Source organism: Mesoplodon densirostris, chromosome X, assembly GCF_025265405.1.
Source record: "Mesoplodon densirostris isolate mMesDen1 chromosome X, mMesDen1 primary haplotype, whole genome shotgun sequence".
Lineage (NCBI taxonomy): Eukaryota > Metazoa > Chordata > Mammalia > Artiodactyla > Ziphiidae > Mesoplodon > Mesoplodon densirostris.
Window position 1 is genome coordinate 8,746,332 of NC_082681.1, and position 8,502 is coordinate 8,754,833.

Below are 8,502 nucleotides of genomic sequence, written 5' to 3' on the forward strand. Positions count from 1 at the left end.
TATCTCTGAAGCTGAGTCTATGCCTTATTTCATTAATTCTCACCATGCGTGTTTGAGCAAAGGTGAAGCAAGGTTATTATCCTTGCTTCACAGATGAAAACACAAGGTGAGTTAAATTACAATCTTCAAGGAACTGAGGGATAAAAAGGAAAATAAAGACTAGGACTCAGCCTGTATGGCAAAGGGAAGGAGGAAAGAAAAAGAGACTGCTGGTAGCTGAATTTGGGTATGGGATGTGGGGACAGAGCCTCTATGGGGCCTTTTGCCAGGAAGCTACTTGAAAAATAAAGAGTAGGAGGCAGTAGGCAGTAGTGGTCAGATTGATCATGATTCTGTCTGCCCAGCCCAGACTCTAAGAACTTTTCTAAGAATTAGATGCTAAATGTGAAAGTGGACCTAGTAAGTTTTCTAACCTAGTGTTTTACCCAATACCTTATTTTCCTCTAAAAGCAGCAATTATCGCTATGGCTTACAGGGCTAGGTATGTCATATGCATTATCTTAGCTAAATATTCATGGGTTAGTACCATTATTATGTCCATTATACAGCTAAAGAAGCTGAAGTCCTGGTCCAGGTCACACAGCCTGTAAGTGGAAAAACTAGCACCTGAATCTAGATCTGTCCCAACTCAAACCTGTGCTTTACAAAACTGCTTTCTAATGTTTCTCTGATAACTGATATTCTAAAAGTTTATAGTAATATCATTTTCGTCTGCATACTACATTGCTTTATAAAAATACATTTCAATTTCTTCATGAAAATTCTGAGACCTCTGTCACTTAGTCTACCTACAGAAAAAAAAAACCTCATTGTTTTCCTTCTATGAAAAAGATGAGCAGTGATATTGTGAAAAAATTACAAACAAATGGTATGCAATGTCTCAACTCTACTGCAATTCATTTCGAAAAGTATGTAGGAGGGTCTCATTTGTACCACATAATATGCAGAGAAATATGAATATGAAGATAAGTAATACAGTCTCTATCTTCAAAAAATTTACAATAATTGAAATAGGCCCATTTCTTGGGCACAGTAACATGGCTGCATTATATCCCACTCATTTGGAGTGATGGCATAGATGCTGCACCTTAATGTTTTTCCTGCCTATCCTAGGGATCCGATGAGAAGTATCTACAGAGCAGCTTCCTTCTATGGATGATATTCTTGGGCAGCCTTCACTGGTTGTTTCCCCAGGGCCACAACCCCTTTTCATGATGGTTGTGGAGAAACATGGGATAAATAATGAGTTGGCAAAGCCCTGTATCACTGCAGAGGAAGGAGTATGTATGTATGTATGTATTCCAGACATGTGAAATAATATTAGAGAAGATTGAGTCTTCAATGGTACATAGTTTTAAGGTTGGCAAGAAGTGGCTATTGATGGGGAGAAAAGTAAAGGTGGAGAGATCAAAGCAATTCTATGGAAGTGTAAGGAGGTATGAGGAGAGCAGATTTCTTAAGTTGTGGAATGCCATGAAAAGGTACTTAAATTTTGATATGAACAAAATGGAAAGATATTAATCATTGCAGTACTGAAGGCTGGAATCAGTGCATAGGTAGTAGTTTTCTGTAATCCAGTGGCTTCCAAAATGTGATTCATGGAGCACTTGACTTTTATGGAGTCCTCTCATTAGCGACCCTGTAGTGTTAATATTTATAAAGTCAGTTCTATCTAGGGTTAAAATAATGTACACATGGAGCTAACAGTATCTCATAGCAAAACACACACAAGGGTTTGATTTTAAAAAAGGTAAGGTAAATTATGCAAAAGTTATAGGAATTAAAACTTTCTTATGCAATTTACTTAAACTTTAAATAATTTTTAAAAGCATGGACTATGGATGTCAAGTAATATTTCCGTCATTGCCTAAAGGTATATTCTTAAGAGTTGCAAAGCATTCTTTGTTTCAAAAGTCTGTGGCAACAGACAAGATTGATATCAAACTGAATAATTCATCAGCTAAACTTTGCTCATAGCCATTAGCAGTAATTCTGATGAGTATGCATACAGAGAACTTGTTCAAACTTTCCTCCTAATTTCAGCATTGAACTTGAATGATTCCTGATTCAAATTTCAAGTTTGTCAGGATTTTCAATCTCCTCGTTAAAAAAAACGTCTAAGGGGCTTCCCTGGTGGCACAGTGGTTGGGAGTCCGCCTGCTGATGCAGGGGACGCAGGTTTGTGCCCCGGTCTGGCAGGATCCCACATGCCGCGGAGTGGCTGGGCCCGTGAGCCATGGCCGCTGAGCCTGCGCGTCCGGAGCCTGTGCTCCGCAACAGGAGAGGCCAGAACAGTGAGAGGCCCACGTACCGAAAAAAAAAAGAAAAACGTCTAGGAAGGATTCATAACTTGAGAAGACATCCAATATTTATTTTTCCATATGAAATATACATGGATTAAAAATGTTTGGTACTTTATATTTAACATAACTTTATCGGATCCTTTTTGTAAAAGTATATATTAAATCCCCAAATTTTAATATCTAATTTTTGGCCCATAGAAAAAGCTTAAGAAATATGTACTGAATATTTATAGCTTTACACTATATGCCTATATCCAGTCTCAGTCTTCTCCACACAATATTCCTTAGAAGCAGAGAAATAAGAAGTGTTAATTTCCTCATTTTTTTGGATCAAGGTATTAAGGCTCCAAGACTTTAAATGATTATCCTAAATTCACATGAATAATTTAGTGTTAAAACCAGCATAGCATGCAGGTTACCGAATCCAAGTTCAATGCTCTCATGTCAAATCAGAACATATTATATGACTTGTGTTATCAGTTCTTCAAAAATACTTTGAGGAATTTTACAATACAAGCTACATATAAAAATGAAATTCATAGCAGAAATAAAAAAGAATAAGATAATAAATACACATGTAGTTACAAACTAATCCATATCCTGTGGTCAAGAATTTACTGTGGATCTAAATTTCCTTGCAGCAATGTAAAAAGTTATATAATTTGCATCATTTGCCAAATGGAAAAACACAGGCAATGTGATATCATGTCACAACCATGCTAAAAACTCTCCCAACGTCTTTTCATTGCACTTACAGATAATTCAAACTTCACATGTAGCCTACAAGGCACAACATCCTCTGGCTCCAATTATTTTTCTAGTCTCATCAAGTATTACTTTCCCCAATGTTAACTAGATTTTAATCTCTCTCTTCCTTCAATATGCCACACTCATTCCCATCTTCAGGTCTTTGGACTCACTATTCAATCCACTGGCAATACTATTCACCCAGATATTCACTTGACTAGCTCTTTCTTATTATCCAGGTCCTAGGTCAAAAGCCTTAGCTTCTCCTTATTCGAGCCTCAAAGAAATCATAACTGACCATCCTATCTAAATTAGTCATTTCCCCAGCTACTCCCTAATTAATTACCATGGCCTATTTTCTTCATAGCACTTGACCCTCTCTGAAGTTTTCATATTTTTCCTAATTTTTGTTTATTTCTCTTCTCCTCCAAGTTGAATGAAAATTTCACAAGAGTCAAATACTATGTATCTTTTTTTCCCACTGTTGGATCTCCAGCACCAAGAACAGAGCCAATTGGGCACTCAATTGTAAATGAATAGTCACTGAGATGAAATTTTCTGAAACCTTAATCCTAAAACCTCATAAATTCTTTTATTTTTAACTTTTATATTTTTAATGTTTTTTAACATCTTTATTGGAGTATAATTGCTTTACAATGGTTAGTTTCTGCTTTATAACAAAGTGAATCAGCTATACATATACATATATTGCCATATCTCCTCCCTCTTGCATCTCCCTCCCACCCTCCCTATCTAACCCCACTAGGTGGTCACAAAGCACCGAGCTGATCTCCCTGTGCTATGTGGCTGCTTCCCACTAGCTATCGATTTTACATTTGGTAGTGTATATATGTCCATGCCACTCTCTCACCTATCCCAGCTTACCCTTCTCCCTCTCCATGTCCTCAAGTCCATTCTCTACGTCTGCATCTTTATTCCTGTCACCCCCTAGGTTCTTCAGAATTTTTGTTTCCCTTAGATTCCATATATATGTGTTAGCATATGGTATTTGTTTTTCTCTTTCTGACTTACTTCACTCTGTATGACAGACTCTAGGTCCATCCACCTCACTACAAATAACTCAGTTTCATTCCTTTTTATGGCTGAGTAATATTACATTGTATATATGTGCCACATCTTCTTTATCCATTCATCTGTCGATGGCCACTTAGGTTGCATCCATGTCCTGGCTATTGTAAATAGAGCTGCAATGAACATTGTAGTACATGACTCTTTTTGAATTATGGTTTTCTCAGGGTATATGCCCAGGAGTGGGATTGCTGGGTTGTATGATAGTTCTATTTTTAGTTTTTTAAGGAACCTCCATACTGTTCTCCATAGTGGCTGTATCACTTTACATTCCCACCAACAGTGCAAGAGGGTTCCCTTTTCTCCACACCCTCTCCAGCATTTATTGTTCCTAGATTTTTTGATAATGGCCATTCTGACTGGCGTGAGGTGATACCTCACTGTAGTTTTGATTTCCATTTCTCTAATAATTAGTGATGTTGAGTATCTTTTCATGTGCCTCTTAGCCATCTGTATGTCTTCCTTGGTGAAATGTCTATTTAGGTCTTCCACCCGTTTTTTAACTGGAATGTTTGTTGTTTTGATATTGAGCTCCATGAGCTGTTTGTATATTTTGGAGATTAATCCTTTGTCTGCTATTTCATTTGCAAATATTTTCTCCCATTCTGAGGGTTGTCTTGTTTATGGTTTCCTTTGCTGTGCAAAAGCTTTTAATTTTAATTGTCCCATTTGTTTATTTTTGTTTTTATTTCTGTTACTCTACGAGGTGGGTCAAAAAAGATCTTGCAGTGGTTTATGTCAAAGAGTGTTTTTCCTATGTTTTCCTCTAAGAGTTTCATAGTGTCTGGTCTTACATTTAAGTCTTTAATCCATCTGGAGTTAATTTTTGTGTATAGTGTTAGGTAGTGGTCTAATTTTATCCTTTTACATGTAGCTGTCCAGTTTTCCGAGCACCAATTATTGAAGAGGCTGTCTTTTCTCCACTGTATGTTCTTGCCTCCTTTGTTGTAAATTAGGTGCCCATATGTTGTGGGTTTATCTCTGGACATTCTATCCTGTACCACTGATCTATGTTTCTGTTTTTGTGCCAGTACTATACTGTCTTGATTACAGAAGCTTTGTGGTATAGTTTGAAGTTGGGGAGCCTGATTCCTCCAACTGTTTTTCTTTCTCAAGATTGCATTGGCGGGCCTCCCTGGTGGCGCAAGTGGTTGAGAGTCCGCCTGCCGATGCAGGGGATACGGGTTCGTGCCCCGGTCTGGGAGGATCCCATATGCCGCGGAGCGGCTGGGCCCGTGAGCCATGGCCGCTGAGCCTGCGCGTCCGGAGCCTGTGCTCCGCAACGGGGGAGGCCACAACAGTGAGAGGCCCGCATACCGCAAAAAAAAAAAAGATTGCATTGGCTATTCTGGGTCTTCTGTGTTTCCATACAAATTGGAAATTTTTTTGTTCTAATTCTCTGAAAAATGCCATTGGTAGTTTGATAGGGATTGCACTGAATCTGTAGATTGTTTTGGGTAGTATATTCATTTTCACAATATTGATTCTTCCAATCCAGGAACATGGTATATATCTCCATCTGTTTATGTCAACTTTGATTTGTTTCATTACTGTTTTATAGTTTTCTGAGGACAAGTCTTTCGCCTCCTTAGGTGAAAATACTCTATATGATATTATAATGATGGATATATGTCATTTTACATTTCTTCTAAACCATGGAATGTACAACACCAAGAATGAACCCTAAGGTAAACAGTGGACTTTGGGTGATTATGATGTGTCAGTGTAGGTTCATCCTTGGTTAAAAAAAAAAAAAGTACCATTCTGGTGAGTGGTTTTGATAATGAGGAAGGCTATGCATGGCACATGGTGTATATGAGAAATCTCTATACCTTCCTCTCAATAGTGTTGTGAACTAAAACTGCTCTAAAAATGAAGTTTAAGAAAGTAAATTGTTTTGTCACTTCTACATATTGCATTCACTTTTCAAGTGAATTTAAGGATTAAGCAGAAACAGGCTGAAGCCATGGTTCTTTTCTTACGTAAAATCCTGATCCATCTGAAGAACTTTTGCTGGGGAAGAGGGAGTGCTCTAGTGAGAATGATAGTGAAAATAGCATGGCAAAAAGAAAAGAGGGCTTCCCTGGTGGCACAGTGGTTGGGGGTCCACCTGCCAATGCAGGGGACACGGGTTCGTGCCCCAGTCCAGGAGGATCCCGCATGCCATGGAGCGGCTGGGCCCGTGAGCCATGGCCGCTGATCCTGTGCGTCCGGGGCCTGTGCCCCATGATGGGGGAGGCCGCAGCAGTGAGGGGCCAGAGTACCGCAAAAAAAAAAAAAAAAAAAAAAAAAAAAAGATTCCCAGAAGTAGGAAAAGGAACAAAGTTCTGTTTGTCCTGCATGCAGTCAAATTCTAAGTTCAGAACTCTTGAGGCCAGGGGCTAGGGCAGAAGGGGAAGTGGGAAGGCATGGTCAAAGGGTACAAAGTTTCAGTCATACAAGATAAATAACTTGTATGGAGATCTCCTGTAGAGCATAGTGTCTATAGCTAACGAAACTGTATTGCATACTTAAAATTTGCTAAGAGGATAGATAAAGGGAGCAGGAGGAAGCTCGGGGAGGCAATGGATACATTTATGACCAAGATGGTGGTGATGATTTTACAGGTATATACTTATCCCCAAATTCATCAAGTCGTGTACATTAAATACGTACAGATTTTTATATGTCAATAAATCAATGAAGTGGTTTTGAAATGGCAAGCCATTGTAAGTAATGCCTGCATGGTGCTCCTATGGAGGTTCCCAGTATTTCCACTAATATCTGTGCTTCAAGCATGGCAACAAATAGCACAAAGTGAGGACTGAAGAGGCCTGTTTATGGAAGTTTTACTGGTAACAAGTACAAACAGATGACATATGAACAATGGGGCCCACTCAGTCCAACCCACTGCCTTGTCTTGCTGCTACATATGATAGTAGGGTAGGGGAGGGCTAAAATCCAAGAATTACTGAGATAAAATTTGTCGCCAAGTGGTATTATAGAAGTTTTTATTTGGAAGATGATTAGAAGAAATGAATGTGGTATTCCTTACCTACCTGTATTTTTGAACTTCAACTCATAACTATTATAATCTATAGGGATTTGATGTGAGATTTCATTGGAATGAAACAGGGTTTGACAAACTACCACTTACTGTCCAACTTCAGCCCATCACCTATTTTTGTAAATAAAGTTTTACTGAAACATAGCCAGGCCCATTTTTATTTTTATTTTTTTATTTTTTTGCGGTACGCGGGCCTCTCACTGTTGTGGCCTCTCCCGTTGCGGAGCACAGGCTCCGGATGCGCAGGCTCAGCGGCCATGGCTCACGGGCCCAGCCGCTCCGCAGCATATGGGATCCTCCCAGACCGGGGCACGAACCCGTATCCCCTGCATCGGCAGGCGGACTCTCAACCACTGCGCCACCAGGGAGGCCCCAGGCCCATTTTTAATTTATGTATTGATTATCACTGCTTTCATGCTACAACGGCAGAGGTGAATAGCTGCAACAGAGATTACATGGCCAGCAAAGTTGAAAATATTTGTGCATTACATTGAACCCTTTACCCTGGAACAAGATTCTGTGGTTATAATAAATTTGAGAACTCCTGAATAAAGCAACCTCAGTCATTGCAAACATATAAGAAAGAAACATGCCCACGATTTGGGATGAATACCAGAGAGACTAAGATTTCCAAGTGTCTATTATTGGAATGTTTTGACCTCAAAACCATTTTAGCTTTATTCTTATCTTAGGTATAACCACCATGTCCTCCAAATATTATCTTACTTGCATTTATCCAGAAGGATGCTACATACTGCCCAAAGTCTTATAACTATTACTCATATTTAATATGCATTATTCAGAAATTGCATGGACCACACTCCCCTGGAATCACTCCACAGGGCATTTAGGGCTACCCAATCTGATTTTGAAGTGTATATTTTGCTTTTTGTTGGACATGCAGATTTTGATATTGATACGGAATTGTGTTGTCTGAAAATATAGAAGCTGTTAATGTTTTACTTTTCCCTCTATTAAAAAAGGGGGCAATTCATAATAACCTTATGGTGAGTGAGAACTTAAAAAGTGACCAGATCTAAATGAAGCCAAAATAATAAATCAAAACTGAATTTTTTTTTTTTTTTTTGCGATACGCGGGCCTTTCACTGTTGTGGCCTCTCCGGACGCACAGGCTCAGCGGCCATGGCTCACAGGCCCAGCCGCCCCGCAGCATGTGGGATCCTCCCGGACCGGGGCACAAACCCGTGTCCCCTGCATCCGCAGGTGGACTCTCAACCACTGCGCCACCAGGGAAGCCCAGAACTGAAAATTTTTATTTGTCATCTTGAAATTTCTAGATGGATGAGTAAATGACAA